Source organism: Acanthochromis polyacanthus, chromosome 1 (assembly GCF_021347895.1).
Source record: "Acanthochromis polyacanthus isolate Apoly-LR-REF ecotype Palm Island chromosome 1, KAUST_Apoly_ChrSc, whole genome shotgun sequence".
In the NCBI taxonomy this organism is placed as follows: Eukaryota; Metazoa; Chordata; class Actinopteri; family Pomacentridae; genus Acanthochromis; species Acanthochromis polyacanthus.
The window spans coordinates 50,491,710-50,517,422 of record NC_067113.1 but is presented as its reverse complement, the minus strand read 5'-3'; the positions used below and the strand labels follow the sequence as shown (position 1 = coordinate 50,517,422).

Genomic DNA, 25,713 nt, shown 5'->3' with positions numbered 1-25,713 from the left:
CAGCAGCCCGGCTTTAAAACACACATTCAGGGGCATATTGGATGTTTTCATGCTGAATAATTAATGATGCGGTCTGAAGGCACAAAGTTGTTTCTTGTTGGTTTGCTTTCTGCTCGCAGATTTGGCATTATTGTGTCTAATAAACGGCTTGTAAAGCAAATAAATTAGGCGGGATGAGTGGAGGAAAAGGGGAAGGGAGGAGTAGATGGAGAAAACTGGCAAGATGGAAGCGACAGAAGGAGGCAGTGAGCTCTAGGAAAAACTTGAGAGAGGAAATAAAAACAATGTGAGAGCAGTGGAGCTCCTAAAATAAGCTGTTAGCCGCTGACAGTCCAAACATCCTCCAACGCTGATGACATTTTCCTCTTCGTCTCCTCTTCTTGCCTGTCCATTTCTGTCACCTTTGTTTGATTTTGAGGCCATCAAAGCAGGCCGATTCAGTTTCGCCAGCAGAAGACCCGACGAGAAGAGTTCACGCTGACTCTGCTCACCTTTAAACCCTCCACTGTCAGGTTGGCTGATTCGTCATGGGTGGCAGAACTTTCCAAACAAAGTTCAGATCCTTGTCAGATGTTACTCCTGCAGGTCATCCCTGTTGTGCTGCCACAGATAGAAAACTGTGTCAGATGTGCAGATCATATCATTAAATATAAGATAAGTTGAGCTAAAACAACAAGTAAGCAGCAGTACCTGGCTGTCAGACACTTTGACATCCTGTCTGCGAGTGCAGCTTCAACTTGAAGCAGTTCAGATGGTAGAAGCTGTTCAGGATTTTTTGTTTAGTCAACGCTTCTGCAGAATCATTTAACGTGGCGAGAGGGGAAATTCTGATGAGACAGTCCTCTGACCTGCACCCTCATGTATAACAGCATGTGATATTTTATTAAACTTTATGGATTTTTTGAGCACAGGGGAATAGATGTTTGTGTTTCCAGCACACGGCATCTCTACAACAGCTAGACATCCTGAAAGAACCACACTAAACTGGAAACAATAATGGGCGGATGGAGAGTTGAGTCATAGACCAGAAATCACAAGTCAGTCATGAATCTGTGACACATAAAATTAATGAGACCGTTGACTCTGTTCTTCCTGAAGGGCTCAGAGAAGGTGGAGGACATTTTAAGGAACACAGTCAGTTCAATCCAGAGCATCATGTGTCTGATTGTCTGCCTGAAACGGTTTCTTAGACAAGAAGTCGTGGATATTCAAGTGTCTGGTTAAGGCTCTACACACGTGGACAAAATTGTTGGTACCCCTCAGTTAAAGAAGGAAAAACCCACAATTCTCACTGAAATCACTTGAAACTCACAAAAGTAACAATAAATAAAAATTTATTGAAAATTAAATAATCAAAAACAGCCATTACTTTTGAATTGTTGATTAACATAATTATTTAAAAAAACAAACTAATGAAACATTCCTGGACAAAAATGATGGTACCTCTATGAAAGATTGAAAACTATTTGACCAGAGTGACATGATTAACTCAGGTGTGTCATTTAATTGACATCACAGGTGTTTCCAAACTCATAATCAGTCAGTCTGCCTATTTAAAGGGAGACAAGTAGTCACCCTGCTGTTTGGTGAAAAGGTGTGTACCACACTGAACATGGACAACAGAAAGCGAAGGAGAGAATTGTCCCAGGACATCCGAAAAAAAATTATAGACAAACATCTTAAAGGTAAAGGCTATAAGACCATCTCTAAACAGCTTGAAGTTCCTGTGACAACAGTGGCTCATATTATTCAGAAGTTCAAGACCCACGGGACAGTAGCCAACCTCCCTGGACGTGGCCGCAAGAGGAAAATTGATGACAAATTGAAGAGACGGATCGTTGGAATTGTATCCAAAGAGCCCAGAGCAACCTCCAAAGAAATTAAAGGTGAACTCCAAGGCCAAGGTACATCAGTGTCAGATCGCACCATTCGTCGTTGTTTGAGCCAAAGTGGACTTCATGGGAGACGACCAAGGAGGACACCACTGCTGAAAAAAACTCATAAAAAAGCCAGACTGGAATTTGCAAAAATGCATGTTGACAAGCCACAAAGCTTCTGGGAGAATGTCCTTTGGACAGATGAGACCAAACTGGAGCTTTTTGGTAAGGCACATCAACTCTATGTTCATAGACTCAAAAACCAAGCATACGAAGAAAAGAACACTGTCCCTACGGTGAAACATGGAGGAGGCTCAGTAATGTTTTGGGGCTGCTTTGCTGCATCTGGCACAGGGTGTCTTGAAAGTGTGCAAGGTACGATGAAATCTGAAGACTATCAAGGCATTCTGGAGAGAAATGTGCTGCCTAGTGTCAGAAAGCTTGGTCTCAGTCGCAGGTCATGGGTCTTCCAACAGGACAACCATCCAAAACACACAGCCAAAAACACCCAAGAATGGCTGAGAGAAAAGCGTTGGACTATTCTAAAGTGGCCTTCTATGAGCCCAGATCTGAATCCCATTGAACATATGTGGAAGGAGCTGAAACATGCCATTTGGAGAAGACACCCATCAAACCTGAGACAACTGGAGCTGTTTGCTCATGAGGAGTGGGCCAAAATACCTGTTGACAGCTGCAGAACGCTCATTGACAAATACAGAAATCGTTTAATTGCAGTGATTGCCTCAAAAGGTCGTGCAACAAAATATTAAGTTATGGGTACCATCATTTTTGTCCAGCCCTATTTCATTAGTTTGTTTTTTAAAATAATTATGTTAATCAACAATTCAAAAGTGATGGCTGATTTTGATTATTTAATTTTCAATAAATTTTTATTTATTGTTACTTTTGTGAGTTTCAAGTGATTTCAGTGAGAATTGTGGGTTTTTCCTTCTTTAACTGAGGGGTACCAACAATTTTGTCCACGTGTGTAAATGACCAGCCAACATCCAACATGCCAACAGCCCGTTCTCATCTGTCTTTGACATCTGCTGCATTTGAATAAAGCAGCATTTCAAGGTGGATTTTTATAGTAGCCGGTCAAAGGAATGTTTGTTTACTGCTCACACTATCTGGTCATTGTCCTTTAAAGCCACACCTGAAGTTTGGATTAACTCAGTGGTCAAGAACTTGTCACCACTTCAACAGCTCAAAAACTTATTGTGTAAAATGTAACCCTTTTCTCATCACTGAAACAGAACTCAGAAAGTCAGAGAAGACAACCATTGTTCTGTTGGGTTTACATTTCTGTGCAACACTGAGCTAAATGTGAAAGTGAGCTGTGTCCGCTGGCTGTCAGAAAGCTTGACATCTTTTCCGTGAGTGCAGAATCAACATGTAGCAGTTTGACTGGTAGAGACTGCTGGCATCTTCATGTTCAGGAGAGTCTGCAAATGCTGCTGCAAAACCAGTTTTTGTAGCAAGGGAGAAATTCTGACCTGGACTCTTACATCTGAATTCACTCTTTGATTTCCTATATGTCATTGTTGCTATATGTGTGGGGTAAAAAGAGTGAGCTCACCAAATAAAGAATGAAAAACAGACAAAACGCAACAGTTTAACGAGTGCATCAGTCTTCATAAAGTCGGACTGACTCTGGTAAAGGCTGGTATAGGAGTTGTCAAGATGGCTGAGTGGCCTAAGGCACCAGGGGCAAGATAATCTCTTTCCTGAGTAAAGTGACTTCTGGTCTCCATTGGAGCAATGGGTTCAAATCCCACTCCTGTCAAAAGTGGTCATCTTCTGTCTTCATTTAAATCAACATATACAAACTGTCCATCTTCTTCTGCTTGGCTGTGCATTAGCCTACAGAGTGAACAAGAATTCCTTCATTACAGCCTCTAATTATATGCTCAGGTGAGTTTCTGATTGTCAGTTGTCCCCAAAGAAGAAGTTTATGGATACATTGCATAAATCAACTTAGTGTTGACCGCCTGTATGAGGCGGATATTCTTTATTTAAAGTACTTTGCTGAGCAACAACTGCTTCCACATTTCTCAGTTGTTAGGATGGCCGAGTGTTCTAAGGCGCCAGACTCAATGTAATCTCCTTTCTACATGATGAGTATTCTGGTCTCCAAATGGAGGTGTGTGTTCAAATCCTACTCCTGACGTGGAGCTTTGATTTCAATACAATGTGTATATTTTTCTCTAGTTGTCAGTTACAGCTGTGCTTTAGCCTACAGAGTGAACAAGACTGCCTTAATGACCACCTGTAACTACACACTCAGGTGAGCTGCATTAAGTTGATTGCCAGTGGCTCCTGGAACAAAGGAAGTTAGACATCTTCTCTGTTAGTTTATGGATAAATTGATCATAAATTGCATAAATCAACTTAATGTTAACGACCTGTATGAATTTCGAGAACAGATATTCATTTTTAAGTACTTCTGTGAGCTACAACTGCTTTCCTGAGAGTCAGTTGTCAGGATGGCCGAGCGGTCTAAGGCGCCAGACTCAAGGTAATCTCCTTCCTGCATGATGGGACTTCTGGTCTCCAAATGGAGGCGTGGGTTCAAATCCCACTCCTGACAAAAGCTTTTACCCCCACTGTTCATCTCCGCCGTCCTCAGAGACGCACCTTTCCTCCCTCTTGTGTCTGTATGAAGCCGCCTCCCCTCCGCCGATGGAAGGTGGTCAGTTTCCACATCAGAGTCCTGCAGGAGACACAGCGCTCTCTGCTCTTTTGTTTCACTCTTTTCACTCTCTTGTCTCAAACTTCTCGCTCTGTTTCGTGACGCGTAAAAACTTTGGAGAGCTTTAGAGAGCTTCCCCCCTCCTCCTCCTCCTTCCTCTTCTTCCTCCTCCTTTTTTCACTGCGTGCGTAATTAGTTTGGAGAGCGTTTGGAAACTTGTGATGGCCGTGAAGAAATTTCACTTTATTTCTGACACCTGTTGCTGAACAACACAGCCCGCACAGCGGTCCAAAACGTGCGCAGACTTTAATTTCTTCCACTTTTCACGCCAAGTTTGGACTGTTTTTTTGGCCACTGACAGGTCCGGAGCTGCGTAATTCCTCCACAAATCGATGTTTTTGGTGATTCGCACCGGGACTTCTGCGTGACATCGAGGAGGAAGGACATTCAGAGCGTCCAAAAAAGTGACACTGTGAAGAAGTTGTGGGTCTGTTTGAGCGCTCTGGAGCAGGCTGCTGTTTCAGAAAGACACCGAGCTGTGAGAAGTTTCCCAGCCGGACTGAGAGGAACAGTTTTCGGTCTTGAGCGCTTCGCATGGTGGAAGGAGAAAGTTTTCTTGGAGAGCTGAGCCACAACTTCCTTTGAGAACAGCCGAACAGGTAAGAAGTGTTTTTATTTTATGACTGCTTTCTAAAACAGATTATTTTATAAAGCAGAACAAGGCCACTGCATCTTAAATACACGCTTTAAATCTATATATGAGCTAAAAAACAAGACAAACATCACAATTTTGCACATTTTTTCCAACTTCATAAGACTTTTTAGTTGCTTTTTTGTGCGTTTTTTCTATTGTCTGCCAGTTTTTTGCCTCAGTTTTGTCCCAGACCTCAAAATAACCTCAACTTTACAAGACTGATTGGATTTAAACGACCGCTTTGAACTTGAACACTCTGTGTGTTTCTTTGCGCGCTCTGGACCGGACACACACACACACACACACACACACACACACACACACACACACACACACACACACACACACACACACACACACACACACACACACACGCACGCGTCTTCAGTCAAGAGGTTTTGGACTTTGTTCCATTTGAACTTGAAGACGTTTTTGTCCCCACAATGTTTCCGTTGTCACAGTCTACTTACAGAATGGGCTTATTTCATGACTTTGGCTCCCATATGACAGTGAGGGAAATGCAGTGTGTGTGTGTGTGTGTGTGTGTGTGTGTGTGTGTGTGTGTGTGTGTGTGTGTGTGTGTGTGTGTCTGCCAACCCCATCGGCCTAAATGAAGGCAGTTCTCTTGCTCTGCGGTGGAGACCAGAGGACTATTTTGGTCGAAATGTTGCACAAATGTTTCTCTCAGTATAGAGAAATTGCTCTGCCTTCATCTGGCCCAGATTCTGACTGCAGCTCTGAAGTTCACTTCTTAAAAATTCTGGCAGGTTATTATAAACACGCAACTGCTGCAGTGACACTAAAGGAGGATCTGCGCAACCTGTGTGTGTGAAGCTCTCAGATAGCAGATGGTGTGAGGTGTCACTTTATTAGCTTGAATGTGTGCGTGTGTGTGTGTTTTTTTTATATGTGGTTTTGTGAATTTTACTGTGGCGGCTGGAGGTCAGAGAGAGGTAGCGAACAGGTAAAGGTCAGAAATCAGAGCAGGGTGTTGACATTCTGGAGTTTCTGAGGGTGAAGTGGTGAAGACTTGAATGCAGACATGATGAGAAATGCAGGATGCAAAAGTCAAGTTTAATGTGGTGTGTTTAAATATGGGCTGTTTTTTGAAACCTATACGTGATTTAAAGTCAACCAGGTGTGTCTAAATATTCTGCAAAAGCATGAAAATACACTTGAATGTCTTCAAAATAAGTAGTAATACGCATGTATGTAATGTATATTAGAACCTGATGGTATATTATTGGCTGATATAGGCCAGTCACAGATTTTTCCATATATTTTGTACATGTTGTCCAATATGAACACTCATTTTTGCTTTTTATGCTTGGCATAATGTAGAATTTGTGTCATTACATAGTACATGTCCATCAAAGTGGATCCAGCTCTATTGATTACAATATTCTCAGCACATGTACCAGAGTACATATCAGAGCTGAGCAGATGCTGGTTCAGAGTGGTAATCTGGTGACTAGTTTGTGAAACAGATTGCTTATCAATGTCAACCTCTCTTTCTCTTTTCAGTATACCTCTAATATGTTAAATGGACATTGATAGTGGAATTATTTACTCTTAAAAAATGACATTGACCCCAAAAAAATCCAGCATTGTTTGGCCTCTAATGTATATTTTTGTGTTTATGTCGGTTTTATTGGCAATGAGGCGTTCACTGACCTGTGTGCTCAGCAATTATGATGACCTCTGACCTCAACACCACTCACTAAAAGTACTAAAGACTCTAAGATCCCAAAATCTGCACACATTTAGCCCAAAAGCAATGAATAGTTAAAATTTACACCCCTAAACATTGATCACTTAGTCAGACAGTGTCCTTGAGAGTCACATATCTTTCTCAAAACACAAAGACAATTCACAGCTGAGCAGGAAAAGACAAAAACGCAGTCATGCATGTTTATAAAAATAGGCAGACATCCTATAGAAAACGTGTTACGAGTTTCTGAGAAGTGGCTTGTTTTAGTGAGCTGTGAAACCAGACCATCAGATCCATTTTCAACATGTCACGGCTGCAGAGGAACTGAGAGACAGTGGAGGTCGTCTCCAGCGGTGACGTCTCCCATTCTCTTTGCATTTTTCATGGTTTTTAAAGCCTGGGACCCACATGAATTGTGGAGGAAACTGACAGCAGGCCTGATAAACCCTGCAAGAGGAGAGGAAGTGTGTGTGTGTGTGAGGGTAGATAGTAACATTAGATGTGTAGATAGGGGTGGTGAAAAGTGTTGCTGTCAACAAGTTAGCCATTAGAGAGAGATAATCTCTCTTCCTCCTCCCTCCCGTCGACCCAGTCAACTTTTGTTCTTTCTCTTCCCTCCCTTCACCGTCTCATTCATGGCATTAGTTTTTACTTGCAATATTTTAACTTTTCCTCTTCATTTTCTCTATTTTGATGATTGAAATGCTGTCAAGTAACTTTACAAGCAAGTGCATTAAACTAACCAGCAGCAACATGTAAAAAAAAAAAAAAAAAATGCTGTTCAGTTGATGTACGTGGTGCCATCAAATCTGTATTCTGAACATCTTCTCATTGTTCATTTCCCTCTTTGTCTCTGTCTGCCTGTCTGCCCTCTAACTGGTGAGAAAGACCTTTTCTTTAAGCGAAGCGCTGCTTGAGTGTCTCGTCCCTCGGGACTTGGTAATTAGGGAAGGGGAGTAAGTGAGTATGTGTATGTGTCTCCACGCTAGACATTTGAGAAGATGGGCTGTCTGCGAGCACAAATGGGTCCTCAAGGTCACTCAAGAGTGTATTGTAAAGTCTGTGTGTGTGTTTTCCATATGCTCAGACACAACGGATTTGAAAAGAAAGGAAATATTTTCAAAGTTAATTAAAGGGATGTTGCAAATTTAAAGATTTCTTCTAATTCTAACATGGAAATCATCATGAAAATGGGTTAAAATATGAGATGCATCAAGTGTCTGAGGATGGGGGTCCTCAACAGTGAAAGTGTGATGTTTGTGTGTGTTACCTCACTAATGACTGGGTTCACACAGACGGTGGTCCATGTGAAGAGGATGGCCTCTCCTGCTCTCCAGTTGAAGAGCCAGTATCTTAAACGCTGATCTCTGATTGGCTGACTTGAATCCTGGGAATTCCTCCCAGTGCAGCAGCCAGCTTCCCTCCTGATGTTTGTGTGTGTGTGAGCTTCAACAGAAGTGCAAAGTTTTCAGTGTAGCTCTGGTCGAACAACTCTGGTATTTTCCGGTGCTCTGATTTTGCTTTTTAGATTTAAAGACAGGTGATGCTGTGCAGAGATGTTGAATCAAAGTCTTGTTTCATTCACTGGCTTAACCTCTCCAGTGTGGGGATCTGCTACTTGTCCATGTTTTAAATCCTCATAAGTCAAGTTTTGACTGTTGGCCAGACAAAACAAAACATTTGAAAAAGCTGTTCTGTTCTCTGGAAATATTTGATTCACAATTTTCTGGCATTTTATTGGCCACAGGATTTATTCATAATGATGCAGTTCAATCTGTAGTGCAAATTAACTTATTTAGAGCCCAAGTTGTGCACATTCCCAATATGGAAGCCACTGCTTAGAGAACCATCAGTATAGCACTAAACCTAATTTAGACGTTATTTCTTGGAATATATTTTCATGCTGCAAAGAGAGAAAGGAGAATGTGGACACTGGTGTCCTAAATGAGTGTTGTCTGTAATGTGGCTGAGCTCAACTCTCGGTGAGGAGTTTGGAGTAGAGTCAGTGCATGAACAGGAGCCAGCTGAGGTGGTTTGGTCATCTGGTTAGAATGTCACTTTTATTGTCAACTCCAGCTCTGAGTCTCTGGGTTGACATTCAAGCTTCCTGTTTGGGTTTTCACCATTTCATCCAGAGATATTTATTTTATGATGATGCATCACATAATTCTAAAACATCACCACCCAACATAGGGCTCAAACCCACAATCCTGAGATTAAGAGTCTCATGCTCAACCGACTGAGCTAGTCTTTGATACTGTTGTGTTTTTTTTAAGTGAAGACTACAGAAATTTAAGCATTCTACAGACAGCACCAGAGGTTTCATCTGAGCCATTTTAATGGGAAAACTTAGGGAACAGTTAAGGGAAAACTACAGTGAAAATTTAAGGTACAGGTTCAGGTAACAGTAAAGGGAAAAGTTAAGGGAAATCATTTTCCTTTGAGTTTTCCCTTTAGAGAAGAGTTTTTAAAAAACTCTTCTCTAAAGAGAGCAGTTAAGGGAAACCTTAAGGAAAAACTAAGGGGGAAATTAAAATAAAAATTCAGGGAAAAGTTAAGGGAAGGGTTAAGTGAAAGGTTAAAGGAAGAGTTAAGGGAGCAGCTAAGTTAAAAGTTAAGCAAGTCACCCTCAACACTCTATCTATACTTCCCTCTCACTGCAGCTCAAGCACTTCAGCTTGCCTTTAACTTTGCTCAACCAGTACAGAACTGCTGTTCTATTCCTGCACAAGAAACTGATTCTAAAGAAGGATGATGATACAGCATATTTTCTTTTTATGTTTTTCTAGAAATACAGTCTTTCAGAACCAGTAAATATGGAATAATGATTTTGTTTTGGCAAAACACTATCAAATCAAAGTCAACTTTCTCGCTCTGTCCCTTTTTGATACTATTACAAGGTCTTCATCAGCAGTTATCACTGGACAACTGAATGTTCAGTCATTTAGGATTTTCTGTTTTACTAATGCTTTCATTTTTCTGTCCTTGGACTTTGTCAAAACCAGTAAGTTGACCTTAGATTGAGATTGATTTGTCAGCTGCTGTTGCTGAATAGAAAAACAGACTGTCAACCGTAGAATGTTATTACCAAAGAAACTGAGCTCTTGTCCTCAAACACACTTTGACAAGATATCTGATAGTCACATGTTCTCATTCTGGATAAAAGAGATGACACTGAAGTTAGCTTCTGATTTGAAAGTTAAGGGAGCCACACTCCAACTCCAGTTGTTTCTCTAAAACCAATGTTTTTGGTTTAACCATGTAAATGGATTGTGGGAAACAAATACCTCTCAAATAGGAGATAACATTCAACAGACTTTTGCTGAATTTGTTACTGCTGCCAGGGTTCAAATATTCCTCAACTGCAAGTTTTGAATTCAGCATTACTTCTTACAGATTAATTGTATATTCAGATTTCTACAACCCTGTCTTTACCCAACAGTGTTTAAAACAGCTACGCCCAACGTGGGGCTCGAACCCACGACCCTGAGATTAAGAGTCTCATGCTCTACCGACTGAGCTAGCCGGGCCTTTGTGTCCACTGTTTTATTGAGCTGCAATGAGTGGGGAGAGGTGTGTGGCATAAGGACAAATAAATCGAAACATTCTTGAGAGAGCGTTATGGTTTTCACCTGAGCCATTTTAGACAGGAAATTATTATTTTCATACAGAAAAACTTATATTCTTCTGAAATGTCTTGCTTATCATGTTGCAAAATCTTATTTACCAATATGTAACCTTGATACACAGAAATTCATTTTTGGAGGTTTAGTGAATGAATGGAGTAGTGCCTTAAAAATAGACTGATAAATATTGGAGCTTGTTAATATTATCCACCAAAATGCTTCGGCTGCTTTGACGTCTGCTAGAATAGAAATTGGTGACTTGACTGAGGCAGCACTTTGCACTGAAGCGGCTCCATTTGTGTGTGTGTGTGTGTGTGTGTGTGTGTGTGTGTGTGTGTGTGTTGACAATGCACTGCGGCCATGCGGTCGTCATTATGGTCAAGTCCAGCGTGTGGACGCATTTCTGCAAGTATCTGCTCTCTCCAAATGTGACCCTGTGGCATTTGTTACGGTGCCTGTGCTCGGCGGATTGTGGATTCCTGCGCATATGTGTGTGTTTTCAGCCCTTTCTGAGCCGGTGGTTCGGGGCTATGCGGTGATGTCATGAGGGCGGCAGGGTGGAGTCACATGGGGTTAGAGTTTGGCCGAGGTCCTGACTCCAGCAGCCCTCAGAACGAGCCTGACCAGTAGGTATGTGACAGTCGCTGCTTGTCTGCGTGTTTGTACATGTGTGTCGGTCGGTGTGTATCGTCAGCGGTGGCGGTGGTCACCAGCTGTGTGCTCGCAGTGTCCTACACTAATAGTAAAAGTGGTTTATTGGACACTTTATAGCGCCTGAAACCATTTTATAAATCCGGCGGCTGGTACAAGGGGACAGTCACAGACCAACAGCCACAAGACACACAGCAGAAAGCATAAGAGCTGCACTTACTGAGCACTGCTGTGTCCCAAGCAGAAGGGGAAAAAAAGCCTCCTCCTACCACTGATTCATTCACATAAAATCCACTTTTCCAACCTGCAAATGAAATACTAGAAAATGCCCAAGATCACCCATGTGTGATTGTTCATTTGAGCTTATTGACCATAGCTGTGACAAAGCAGGTGCTGTGAGACGTGGTTGTCTCTGCTTATTTGATGAGTCTCATACAGCTGAATGCAATGAAATCCTCCTTAACAGGAGGTCGTAATGTTCAGTTTTTGTTGAAACTATTTCTGAAACATTTTGAAGCCGTACTGAGACATAGAGTATTGTTAAGAACACAACAAAAATGTTGTGTCTCTGGTCACAACTGGTGATCTGTCCAGGGTGTCCTGTCTTTGCCCTAAGTCACCTGGGATAGACTCCAGCCCCTCCATGACACTAATGAGGACTGAGCGGTGTGCAGATAATGGATAGATGGCTATATTCACATAATTTGACAGTGTACATAGTCACATAGCAGAATAGCCTGTGTTTTTCCCAACTTTTTGCCACACAGTGCAGTCTGTCACAATTTAACAATTTCACTATTTAGAGGGAAAATTCCAGACCAGGAAAGAAGAATTTTTACAAAAATTTCGAAGAATTAATGGATGGGTGAATTCATATATGTATTCAGAGCTATATCAAACTAGAGTTTAGCTACAAGCACGACCACAATCCTGTGGTACGTAGAACAGAATCCAGTCCTTATATTACGAGTTTAAATCAGTGTCGTGCAATCTGCCTTTTTGTATGCGATTCATCAGGCTGTCACCATGAGAGGTCCCTTGAAATTTAACACTGCTAGTTAAGAGCACAAATCCTGAATGTGAATGTCATTACAGAAGCCGAACACCCAATGTGGGGCTCGAACCCACGACCCTGAGATTAAGAGTCTCATGCTCTGTGCTCTTTTGTGTCACATGAAAAACAGAATCCTGTTGGTGTCTGTCATATTGTGATTCAATGCAGAGTGGAAGACATCAAGTACATTTTTTGGGTGTTCACTATTTTATCAAGAGTGAGCAGTTGAATTTCGTGTTCAATGAGAGCAAATCCCTGATATTACTGCTATGTCAGTCTAAAACAGCTACGCCCAACGTGGGGCTCGAACCCACGACCCTGAGATTAAGAGTCTCATGCTCTACCGACTGAGCTAGCCAGGCTTCTGTATTGTAATCTGTAGCCTCTGACAAACAAATGACAATACAACTGTGCAGTAAAGTGTACCAACATTGTTATGACAAAATATATCAATAAATCAGTCTCACTAACATTACGATGCCTACAGTATTTCTCATCCTACATGGGGTTGGATCTTGAGGCTGAGAAACTTGCTGCTTGACAGCTTGACATACTCAGTTACAGTCAGTCTACAACAGAAACACCAGAATCATTACAGCAGCAGCGTTTTGCTCTCCTCTCCCCTCACAGTTTCTTGCTTCCCTTCTCCTCTCTTTTACCTTTCCTTCTCCTCCCAGTAGCTGATCCAGTGCTGATAAAACTATCAACAGCACACCTGCACTTGGGTTGGAAACCACTCTCACCCACATACAGAGTATCGACCATAGATGAACACAATCCCAACCAGATGGGGACAAGAATCTTATTTAGCACACGCTCACTACAATAAACCCATTCTCATCGGCTTTAAACTCACTTTCCGGCTTTCTCCATTTCCATCACTCTTCTCGTCCCTTTTTTTTGTTTCTCTTTTTTTCTGTTTATGTCTCATTGGAAGGTTCTGTCACTAAATATTAGATATATGAAGACTCGACCGTTTTGTTTCAGTGAGATTTGTTTTAAATGCTTCACCCTAAAGCAGCCAGAAGTACACACTGAACTTTATGGGCGCAATGTACAGTTTGGGCCAAGAGCTCATCAAGGAAACCAACTATTACGATGTTGATCTTGTCATGTTTTAAACCGCTGGTGCCATGTTCACCGCTTCATCTCCAAGCGTCTGTCCTGTCCTGTGGTGATATTAGTCTGCCAGCAAGGTTGGAATGCTGATGGATTATGGCACCACCGCTTAAAGACATTTCACCTCTCATCCAAGAGTTTGTGTAGATTTTCAGTCCTACAAGTCATGGTAATAACAAGAGCTTTAGAAGAAGGCAACTGAACTTATCTCTTTGGCTCTTGAAGACAGTTCACTTCACATCGAGGTGGCTTCTTCAGTTCCATGGGAAGTATATTGTCACTCTCTATGCATATGGCTAAGGGTCCATTAATGATCCCAAATTCAGTAAGAATGGTTGCGAAACTGTCTGCTCAGGGATGATTCAAGATGTCAATTGGGGTGAAACCCACTGAGGAGATTGTCAAGACTGCATTAGCCAGCTTTTGTCTAAAAGCTTTGATGTTCTCTCGTAGGTTGTGTTTGGTCAAAATGCTTCTAAATTTCTCAGACACAGCAGCTGTTTAAGGGATGGTGATGTTCTGTCTGCTCTTCTTTTGTTCTCATTTCCTGTTTGCTTTCCAGATCTCTTTGCTGACTTTATGAAGGCCCAGCTGAGTTAGCTACAGGTTTTAAGTGCTTTCCTAAAACCTTTGAGTATTGGGAGTATCGACTAATGGGCCATTAGCCATCTGAGTTATCCGTATCTGATCTGCAAGCACTGATGGAAAAATTTTTAAAGCAAGGGGAAATTCTGGGCAATATTCAGTGAAGAAAACTAATTCAAAAAAGTACCGACTAAACCTCAGTCCATATTTTCAGTATAACATGTCACTGCATTTTGTAAGATTACTGTCCACTCCTTTTTTTAGGGGTAGGGATTAGTATCAGACAAGAAATCTGTGTGTGTGTTTGTGTAAGTGTGTGTGTGTGTTTGTGTAAGTGTGTGCGTGCGTGTGTGTGTGTTTGTGTAAGTGTGTGTGTGTGTGTGTGTGTGTGTGTGTGTGTGTGTGTGTGTGTGTGTGTGTGTGTGTGTTTGTGTGTGTGTTTGTGTAAGTGTGTGCATGTGTGTGCAAAATAGACAGAGTCTGGCATTAAATATGAACGTATAATCTTTTTTGTTTTCATAAAAAGTTATTTTTACTTTTGTGTAGCCTGGCTAGCTCAGTCGGTAGAGCATGAGACTCTTAATCTCAGGGTCGTGGGTTTGAGCCCCACGTTGGGTGTAAGAGTTCTGTTCAATTTTGAGTAAGGTCCTGGGTTTAGAATCTCAACACAAATTAAGTTTGTCAGTGATAATGCTGAACACAAAATGACAGTTTGGCAGCAACATAGCAATAATCATGACTGATCAAATGCTGCTGTGTAATGTAAGGCCACTTTAAGACACATAGAGGAGTACTATATGTATGTAATTCCACTTGTCACAGCTGGTAATTTTGCACATTCATTCATTCCATCCAGTAGCCAACATTACATTAGCAAATCTGTGTGTGACAAAGTAACTCTCACTAAATGTTTCTATTGTTTCTAATGTTTCCATAGTCCTATAGATGCAGTCAATTCCAGCCATTTTCAGTACAAAAAATTGCTAATATTTTATTTGTAAATAAAAATATGACGAGAAATACAGGGAATATTGGACGCTCATCGCGAGGTGTATTTCCTCGAAAACGACCTATTCGTGGATTATATTCCGACTTCAAGACATGTTTTGGACAACATAGTCTACTGGCTTGTTTCGTCTGGATGTCCAAGGTTGGATTATGGCCGTTTTTGTGGAATATTTTCATCTGTGTGTAATAATGAACCCGCAAATGTGAGTCGCGCTGTGTACGTTAAAGCCGTGTATAGAGAACGGATGGATGGATATTCGTTGTTTGTCGGACAAATGTGTTTATATTACCCGCTGTGGTAATCACATCTGAAAGTGGTTTATACCGGCGGATTCATGAGAATCTAAGCTTTCCATCGGCGTATAGTGTTTGTATAATCGTGTTTGCAGCTTCAGACATTTAAGGAAATGCTTATGCAGATCTCAAAGTGTTCCACGGGCGGAACACTGAAGCGCAACGGGTTAACTGTTCCCTTAACTTTTCCAAGAGTGTCACTTCCACTGTCACTACTATGATGGGGGAGGAAATACAAGCAATCACATGCTGCTGAGAGACAAATGCTCAGGATGGTCAAAAGTCAAACAAGAATAAACAGAAAGAGCTGACTTGTCAGGATGGCCGAGCGGTCTAAGGCGCCAGACTCAAGGATGGACTCCTTCCTAAGCAAAAGGACTTCTGGTCTCCAAATGGAGGCGTGGGTTCAAATCCCACTCCTGACAAATATTTTTTGACTTTATACAAATTGTTTGATTAACCATGCTGAATAAAACTCCTCCAATGAGTAATGAGGTGAAACTGACTAATATATAGGTCTGTGCACTCCTCACTGCATTTACAACGTTCTTCAGCGTAAGTGTGGGTGTTTAATGCTTGGGGTGTTTACCTTGTCAACTGAGAAAATAATTGTTTTTAGTGTTATGTTAAAAACGCATTCTATGACAATTTTGTAGCTGTGCATAGCCCGGCTAGCTCAGTCGGTAGAGCATGAGACTCTCAGGGTCGTGGGTTCGAGCCCCACGTTGGGCGTTGCTGTTTTAAACACTGTTGAGTAAAGTTCAGGCTGTAGATACCTGAACACATAATTTGATCTATAAGAAATTATGCTGAAAGCAATATTACAGTTTGAGCTTAATTTGAACCCTGGCAACAGTATAGCAACAACAAATTCAACAAAAGTTAGTTAAATAGTATCTCTTGTAAGCAATACTTTTGAGAGACAATCCATTTACATGATTTGGCCAAAAACACTGGCCTTACAGAAACACCTGGAGTTGCTCGAGTGTAGCTCCCCTGAGTTTTGAATCTGAAGCTAACTTCAATGTTGCCTCTTTTATCGGGAATGAGAACATGTTTCAGCCACATTCATTTAGAAAGTAATGTTACTTTTTTTTAATCTACTAAAAAGTTACTTGTTTTTCACTTTTTGGCAGCAGGCTGACAATATTTAATGTTTTTAATATAGTTTAATTTTTTTGAGTTTTCAGTCACAAAAGAATACCACATTAAAGAGAAAAGGAGTTCAGCTGCTCTGTGCTCATAAAATCTAAATGAAAATATGCAAACCAAACTTTCTTAAGATTTCTTCTGGAGCTGCACTACTGCCTTAAATAATCATTTATTTTTATCATGATGAAGTTGCCAGTTTGAACGTACAGTTTTGTACTTTAATATACAAAAAACTGATCAATCATATCATGTCTGGATAATTTCTGGCAGTGGTCACATACTTTTTCTTTCAGTGATTACTGCTAATTCAGCTCCATCATGAAAACTGTTGGACTTGCTGTTTAGCTGTTGACAAAAGGCTGTGCGCTTTGCGCCTTCTGTGATGTTTTATGTGGAAACAGCCTTTGGTGAATCACTTCATACCACTCAAAATGCATGTTTATCCACTGATGTGAAGGTGTGCCATGTTCTAAGTGAAATATGACCAAGCAAAGATTGCAGCTTTAATGGACAAGTGAGCAGGGATGTTCATTGAGACATGAAGACACTGTGGTTATCTCCAGATGAACAGAAATGACTGTATTTCCTGTATGTGTGATCTTTTATCCATGAACACACACCAGAGGTTTGATATCTCCTGTATTCTGTAGCTCTAACTGTCCTCATCAAGGCGTTAATAAGACTTCTTGTTGCAGTAACACGTCCTGTCACATGACCTCAGATGGCCCGACAAACTCCCGCTGTGTCGACCTTCTGTAAATCATCCCACCCTGTCGCTGTGAGCCAGTCAAAACACCAACATGGATGATTCTAGTCAAATCAGCAGGGTGTTCCTCTGCACAAACACACATATAACTAACAGACTGACCCGTGCAGAATGTGAGCAGAGGCAAAATGGTTCAGCAAAATAGGTGATTTTCGAGCAGTGTGTGTTTGCAGGCCTGAGGGGGAGACAGATGTAAAAGAGCCAGATGAGGAGAAAGAAAGAGTGAAGCTAATGAGACGTTTAGTCAGTCAGATGAGAGGAAACGCTGCCTCTTACTGGCCCGTCTGTGCTACTGCAACAGATCAAAGCTAACACGGAGAGGAAAGAGGCAGTAGATTCAGCTGGAATACCAGGCTTTATTTCACTTTATATTTGCGGCTCTGTGTTTTACGCCTCATGCTTTTTGATCACTTTGCAGTCGCTGCTGTTGTCTTTGTGCTCTGCTGAATTTCAGAAACGCAGCTCTTTGAAAATAAACTGCACTGAATAAAGAAAGTCAGACAGAGAGATAGCAACAGATGAATTATCGTTTCACCATCCCTGAGTTTGACTTGTTTGTGAGTCACACCACATAATATAACGTCTGATCCACAGAAAACCTTGCAACAGTGAGATTTGAGCAAACACATTTTGCGACTAGAAAGAGGTCTCACTCTCTCTAGGTGTTTTTTGAATTCTTGTGATTTTTCATCTCGTCTTTTTGCTTCTCCTCTTCCAGCAAAAAATCATCCGTTTTTTTTTTGTTTGACTCATCTACTTCCTCTGCTTTGTGAGAGTGTGTGTGTGTGTGTGTGTTGGGCTGGTTTTAATATAATGAGATTCCCAGTACCCAGGTGCTCTTTCTAGATAATTACTGAGTGTGTTTTTCTGTAGCCAATCTCCGAACTGAAGCAATACCAAATCTGTCAGCACACACTGAGGGGAAAGAGGGAGAGAGGGGATCAAATTAAAATTTATTCCCCCTATCTTGTTTCTGATGGCAAACCAGCCACACTCGGGCTCTCATTCGTGTTGTCAGCCCTTGTTGTTTTTACCTCTTGGATGCTTTTCGCCTCTCAGAATTCCTCTCTTTTCTTTCCTCTGATCATCCTCTCTTCTGTCTATCACACTCTGGCCTGGAGTGTGTGTGCAGAAGAGGCATCGGCAAAGCATTAGGGGGAAAAAAGGCAGCAGACAACATTGATTTACACACATACATTTTTTTTTTTGCTTTTCAAAACACATCCATCAGTGATTGGCTGAAGTGATTTATTAGTGAGATGATGGCTGAGGTTGCCTGTAGCTCGGACAGACAGGAACAGAGCACTGCATTGCGATAAAAGAGGACACTGACTCTTTGCCAAATGAGCTTTTTGGATAACGAGGAGCTTGTTTCACCTCTGTTTGTCCAGTTCCTTTGTGGTTTTATGACTCCAGGCTACTTTATACTGTGCACTGAACACTGACAATAGGCAGGGGCTGCAGTTAATTAAATAAATTGCCACTGCACTGTCCTAAAATAAAGAAACTGTCTGTTTAATCAGCTTCTTTTATTAATAGATAATATACTCAACTACTTTAGGGAGGAATACAAGCTTGCGTTAACCTTTAAATTAATTAGAGATAAAGCAATTTTTTGGAAAGCTTTGATGTGGTCACTACTTTGGAGTGCATTAGCATCTTGCAGAGTAACAGTACTTAAACCTACGGAGGATATTTCAGCACAAAAAGCTGCTGAATTGTGCTTGAATCAATGAGGGAAGGTGGAAGAGAAGCAGAAGATCGCGACTGTACCGGGAAGCTGCTTCCACACTCTGTTAATCTTTGGATACAAAGGGGTTAAAACACTTAGCACAGTAGCGGCACGGCTCCTGAATTTCATCCTGCATATTTTAACACAGCAGCAGCAGCATATATTTCACATCAGCGTCTGCCGCCGCCGAGTCTCCTGCATCATCTGTCAATCGTGCACGCCGCCTGAATGGAGATCAGAATTGTATTTTTCATTACATTCAGTAAATGTACAGGGATCTGTCCTGTTGGCATTGGAGCAAGGACGCTGTGTAGATGTGAAACACTGGAGCACGTGACAGTGACAGTAGGAAATCATCTGAGAAAATGCATTTATATGAGCTCACCTCTTTCCAAATAGTCATAAGAGCTTTTAATGGTGCTTCAACTGGAATAGAGAATAATTTATGGCATATTATATTGTTGAAATATGGCTTTTTTATAGCTAACGTGTGAAGTATACCTCATTTTTTGGCTGTTTTATGGTGCTACTTGTCATTTCTCTCTTTATAATTATTATTTCCCTTCACCAGGTATTAATCATGAAATTATTTCTACATTTGTTTAAGTTAATTTATGTGCAAAATTCCAGATATCAATGAATGTGCACTCTCATGATAGAAAAGCAGATGCCTACCTGAATGTTTAGTTTCCTTTTTCTATGTTTTCTCCCAGTTAAACGACTTACTTAAATGTCAGAAGAAGAGGTTTGAAGTTTGAAAAAGAGCTGCTGCATTAATGGCGAGCACAGACAGAGGGCACTACATCACTGGAGCTCATTACTGAAACACTGGACAGAGGAGAGATAACGAAGGCCGGGGGTGAGAGTTTAGAGGGGGGAGACGGGGGAGAAAGAAGTGCAGAAGTGAAACCGAAGGGGGAGAGGAATGTTAGTGCCAGAGAGTGAGGAGATAAATCAGGAGATAGCAGTTAAAGGCGACATTTTAAACACTGGTGTGAATTCTGCCTCTCCTCTCATTGTTCCTTTCTCCTGCTGAGACTTTCCCCTACTTTCGTTTAATTAAATTCACAAGGCACAGCTCAGCTTCTTCTGTCCTTTCTCTCTGGAACTTTACATCCCCCCCACCCACCCATCGTCTCTTTCTGTCCCTACATATGACCACTCACCCCTCCTCCCCCCCCCCCATCATGCTTGGTTAGGTCCAGGCCATTTGCTTCCACTCCAGCAGGGCCGTACCATTAGTGACCAGCAGGGGAATTGATGCTCTCTGCATGCAGCGGGGTGCAGGTGTTGCCGATGCTCTCTCTCTGTCATTCAGTTTCCATGTGCTCCTGCTATAAGCATCACTTTTCAGTATAATCACACGACCAGACATCCAAACAAAGCAGGAAGCAGGAGCAGCCAGATTTGAGCTGATTTGACTTGAGCATCGCTATTTAAACTGTTTGTTGCTGACATTTTTCACAGTTTACAGACAGACTTCTTCATCCAGGCACTGTAAGACTGTATGTGTTTGTGAATTACAGTATCTGGTCACATTTGACGCAAAGTATGTAGATGTTTTTCATTTTATTTTATCTAAAAGGGATCATGTGCAAATTAACCCCAAGTTTTTTTCTGAGCATTTTTTTTGCTCCTGTCACATTTTTACTCACTGTTGGCTCATTTTTCACTGCAGTATAAAGATTTTCACCTCTATGGAGACAGCAAAAGAATGGCTTGGAGCACAGAGAATTCAAAAATGGCATTTGTGCCATAAATCATAAAAATACATACACTATGGTCCAAAAGTTTGGGGTCACCCAGACAATTTTGTGTTTTCCATGAAAACTCACACTTTTATTCATGTGCTAACATAACTGCACAAGGGTTTTCCAGTCATCAATGAGCCTTTCAACACCATTAGCTAACACAATGTAGCATTAGAACACAGGAGTGATGGTTACTGGAAATGTTCCTCTGTACCCCTATGCAGATATTCTGTTAAAAATCAGCTGTTTCCAGCTAAAATAGTCATTTACCACATTAACAATGTCTAGACTGGATTTCTGATTAATTTAATGTTATCTTCACTGATTTTTAAGAGACCCCAAACTTTTGAATGGTTGTGTGTATGTATGAAAGTTGAATTTATTGGATTATTTATTTTACAGTTGAAATAACTTGGATTTATCGCACATGAACAACATTTTTCCAAGTGTCCACAGGTGTTTGAAATATCAGAAAAAATACTGAAGCTCCATATACCATAGATACTTCATGACTAATATTTTTTATTTGCTTTGTGTTCTCTGTGAAAACACAGCCTGCAGTTCAGCCGATAAGTCCCTGAAGTTTTGTCATCTGACTGTTAGTCACGGCTGAGTCATTAATGGCTTCTTGGTTATGTTCAGAAGCAAGGATTCAGTTTATTTTTGGCAAATTTTAAGACATACACAGCAAATTGATTTTAAGTTTATATTTCTTAAATACCCCACTGAACGTCACGTCACAGATAAACAGTTCAAAGCCTGTCAGAAAGCTATAAATCTGTCAGTTCTGTCTGTTTTTACAGTCTCAAACTCAGAGAGTTGGATAATTTTGGCAAAGTATTAAAGACAACATACCTTTTAAACCTACTGTTATTTTTGTGTTCAGAGGGTGTAATATGAAAGATTGCATTACTGTATTGTACCACACTTAACTGAAAACAAATTTCATCTACCACCTTTTAGCAATTAAAACGCACACCCAGTGACTGAACATCACTAAACCAACTAGAGCAGCATGGCAGCCACTCTGGCAGAAAGGAGAGAAATTTTTACCATCAAACACCAAAAACCATGCAGTTTGTAGTGTGGGGTTTGGAAATGTCATTGAGTTATTTCACTTGAAACTAGAGCAGATTTGGTTGCATTTTAAACATGGAGGGTTGGATCCACGGAGGAAGAATAAAAAAAAATGTCTGTCAGTTAGATTTCCTATGCTCATAACTTGTCTGTGCAAGACTTTCTTCTTCCCCCTATTTGCCACACTGCATTATTTCTCCCAGTCTGGTTGTTACTTAGTTTGATTAGAAACTGATCCAGTTTTGCTGCTCATCTTCTTTGTGTTTTATAGCATGCAAACACTGGAACTTCTATAGATTCTCAGTCTTATCTCTCTCTAGAAGAATAGGTTACACAATAACACCCATCTTTAAACAGAGCAGGAGGTCTGTGACACCATTTATCAGGTACTTATAACGCAGTTTTGAGATCTCTCACCTGGCAGTTTTATAACCATTTACACTATCGTTCAAAAGTTTGGTGTCACCCAGACCATTGCATGATTTCCATGAAAACTCACACTTTTGTTCATGTGCTAACATAATTATACAAGGGTTTTCTAATCATCAGTCAGCCTTTCAGAACCATTAGCTAACACAGTGTAGCATTAAAACACAGGAGTGATGGTTGCTGGAAATGTTCCTCTGTACCCCTCTGTAGATATTCCATTAAAATCAGCCGTTTCCAGTTAGAATAGTCATTTACCACATTAACAATGTCTGGACTGCATCTATGACTAATTTTAAATTATATTCACTGAAAAAATGCTTTTCTTTCAAAAATAAGGACATTTCTAAGTGACCCCAAACTTTTGAATGGTAGTGTACATGCCGAGGTATGTGAGTCTCAGATTGTTATTGGGCCATGACCCATCAAATTAAGGGGTGACGGTGCGTGTCTGGGATCCCACAGTACTGTAGAAGCTTCTTAGGTGGATGTGAAATGCCTTTAAGAATCATCAACAGACATTGTGAGTTCAGCATTAAGTCAACAAGTTATATATTCAAGGATTCTTTCTGTCCTTGCATTTTGGTAAATTGTGTATTTAGATGGCATGCCTTTCAAAGTGGTCTCAGAAAAATTTCACTCTTTTAAAAAAAGTCTTAGTATTTTCCTAAAGCAGCTGCCCACCCCACAATGTCTTAATGAAGACCAATAGCACATAGCAGCTGAGCTATTAGGATAGAGCACTACTGCTGTCAGGATTCTAATTGGCATCAAATTATATTTAGCACAAGAGCTGCATTGCTGTTTAGCTATGTGTTTGAATGTCTTTACCTTGTCTGATATAGTTTAAAACACTTGCGCCCAACGTGGGGCTCGAACCCACGACCCTGAGATTAAGAGTCTCATGCTCTACCGACTGAGCTAGCCGGGCTTCTTGACCTTCAAAGCAATGTCTTTTCAGAACAAAACAGTAATTAGCATACTGAAGAGCATCAGAGTCAACAATATTTAATATTTCTGCATCTGCCAGGAGTCACCTGTTCACGAGTGTATCTCGGTAGCCACGTAGAAAGATGTGAGCTTCATTTTTAATCCTTCATCCAGTCTTTAAGCACCAACAACAGAACACCCTGGAATAGATGAACTAATAGCACAATACATGGATCAGCCAGAGCAAGAAAAACACTGACAGGCGAAGTGAAAATCATTGATGACCTTGTTACAATTCACAGTTCTGCTGGGAAACCTTGGCATTCATGTGGATGTTACTTTGACAAAGATCCCAATCTGATCAAGCGTCAGCCAGAACAAGCCTGATGCAGAGACCCCACCCACAAACCACAGGATCCAAATGATCCACTGCCAGCATCCCAGTGCCAAACACCACAGGACGCCCCCAGTGGTCCTGTCTTCTGTGGTCTGACTGGTCAGACTGGTTTTGGCTGCACAAAGGGGACCAACACAATGTAAGGCCGGTGGTTTTAATGCTGTGGCTGATCATATATTCTCTTCCCTTCACCCTGCTGTTACGCTCATTTCTCGGGAACAACAAAAATGTTCCTGGGCCATATTTAATTATCCAAAAGTGTCAGAAACCAAAAATATCCATCAAACATTGTTTATATCTCATTGTTCATCACTCCTAACAGTTCAATAACCCTGCCTATTATTTACCTGTACAAGTGTAATTTCTCAATTTAAAGCCAGTTTAACCAGTTTAAAACAGCCATAACATCAGATTTAATTTATCAAGACTTGAGTTTACTTACTCTGTTGCGCTTCTTCTACTGTGGATATTTTCATTTTTTCTTAGTTTTCTATGATATTTGACTAATTGGCTTTGGGATGAATCGAAGAGTCAGCATTAGCTATTTTTGCCTTTTGATGAAAGGCAAAGCAGTAAATCAATTAATGAAGAAGACAGTCAATTGATTCACTGATTTTCACAGCGATCAAAGGTACAAATGTAAGATCAGAAACTGGATTACAACAAATCCCAGTTTTGCTGTAATTTCTTTGACAAAGCACAGAAACAAACCGTTTTATTCCTGTTAACTACATGAACACTAGTGCTGTTGTAGCAGCAGCAACACTCTAGCTAGCAAAGTGTGACTCATCAAAACGCCGTTCTTCTTTCTCTATCGCTGCCTCTTCTTTCTGTCTCTGTCAACAGCTCCCCACCTCCTTTTCTAATCTCTTCCCTTCCTTCTCCACTTTCTCACCCCCGCCTCACCTCCTCTCCCCCATCGCTGGATACAGGCAGATGAACACACACCCCCTCCAGCTCTCCTCCAGCCCTGCCCAGCCCTCAGTGGGCACCGTGCCCAAAGAGAGGCAGCATGAGCCAGGCAAGGAGCCCCAGGCAGAGCCCTGCAGCCTCAGTAGCACCCTGGAAGCCTGGAAAGAAATAATAAAGGAGGGAAGGAGGCGAAAAAGGGGGGAGGAAAGGGGTTAAAGGGAGGAGAGGGTGGAGGAGGAACCGCGTTGAGAGAGGATGAAGAGATAAGAGGATGCAAGAGCAGGGGAGACATGCAACAGAGAGGAGGATAAGAGAGGGGGGGAGACAAAAGGAGATTAGAAAAAATAGATAGATCAATAGATGGAGAGATACAGAGAGAGGAAGAAGAGGAAAGATGCAGAGCGAAAGTAGAATGTGTGAAGCAGAGAGAGAAAAAGAGAGAGCTGGGCAGACAGCCAGCAATCCCAGGAGAGAGAGGTCAGAGCAACGGACATGTCTCTGGAGAGGGACTGCGTGTGTGTGTGCGTGTGTGTGTGCGTGTGTGTGTGTGTGCGACAGGAGATGGAGGGAGGAGGAGGAGGAGAGAGGAATGCAGAAGAGGAGGAAGAGGAGAGCAGTGGAGCGCAGAGAGAAAGTGGAGGGCTTGTATAAGATACATACTCGATGTCTGAAATGCGACCTTGGAAATCTATATCTGTGCCTCTTTGTGTGCGTGTGCATACATTGAGTGTGTGATACAGTTCAAGGATGAGGATAGGGCTGGTATTATTCTGTGTTTTTCTTCTAGTATTCAAATCCCATGAAAAAAAGGCTAAACAAAACCGTTCTATGGTCCTGACAGTGTAGTTCTTTTCTGTGTCTAGCTTCTTTTGAAGAAATCTGTCACATTTTTAGTCACTGTAGGCCTCATTCTTTACTGTAAGATAAAGTCCTGCACCTCTATGGAAGCAGAACAACAATGGCTCGAAGTAGAGAAAACTCAAAGGTCTTCAGTGCAGAATAGCAAAGTTATAATGACATAAATCATGAAAAAAAACATACTATAGATATTTTACAACTTGCTTGTCTCTGATCTGTGCTGTGCCAACACAGTTCAGCCGAAAAGTCAGTTTTTCTTTTTTTTTTTTTTCCCACGACTGTTGATCACAGTTGGACGTGATCATGACTTGTCAGTTTACACCAAGGAGTGCCGAATTGTTTTCTTTTTTACAGAATCTAATTTAGGCAAAAAGGTCTATTTTTAGTTTAGATTGTGATGC

General features: G+C 41.2%; 1 protein-coding gene and 6 non-coding genes across 7 annotated transcripts in view; 4 read left to right on the top strand and 3 right to left on the bottom strand.

Annotated features, from left to right (window-relative positions):
- Positions 1–4,357: 4,357 nt before the first annotated feature.
- On the top strand, positions 4,358–4,467 carry trnal-caa (transfer RNA leucine (anticodon CAA)). Its single transcript has 2 exons — positions 4,358–4,395; positions 4,422–4,467. It is a non-coding gene; the product is annotated as a tRNA-Leu (tRNA).
- Positions 4,468–4,596: 129 nt separating this feature from the next.
- wnt5b (wingless-type MMTV integration site family, member 5b) overlaps positions 4,597–25,713 on the top strand; it is a 107,680-nt gene continuing 86,563 nt past the window's right edge. The window contains exon 1 of the mRNA XM_051959226.1: positions 4,597–5,228. The gene's annotated coding sequence lies outside the window, so the exon portion shown is untranslated. The remainder of the gene's footprint in view (positions 5,229–25,713) is intronic.
- Positions 10,432–10,504, bottom strand: trnak-cuu (transfer RNA lysine (anticodon CUU)). The gene has a single exon. It is a non-coding gene; the product is annotated as a tRNA-Lys (tRNA).
- trnak-cuu (transfer RNA lysine (anticodon CUU)) lies at positions 12,595–12,667 on the bottom strand. Its single transcript has one exon. It is a non-coding gene; the product is annotated as a tRNA-Lys (tRNA).
- trnak-cuu (transfer RNA lysine (anticodon CUU)) lies at positions 14,555–14,627 on the top strand. Its single transcript has one exon. It is a non-coding gene; the product is annotated as a tRNA-Lys (tRNA).
- Positions 15,626–15,736, top strand: trnal-caa (transfer RNA leucine (anticodon CAA)). The gene is made up of 2 exons: positions 15,626–15,663; positions 15,691–15,736. It is a non-coding gene; the product is annotated as a tRNA-Leu (tRNA).
- On the bottom strand, positions 23,074–23,146 carry trnak-cuu (transfer RNA lysine (anticodon CUU)). The gene has a single exon. It is a non-coding gene; the product is annotated as a tRNA-Lys (tRNA).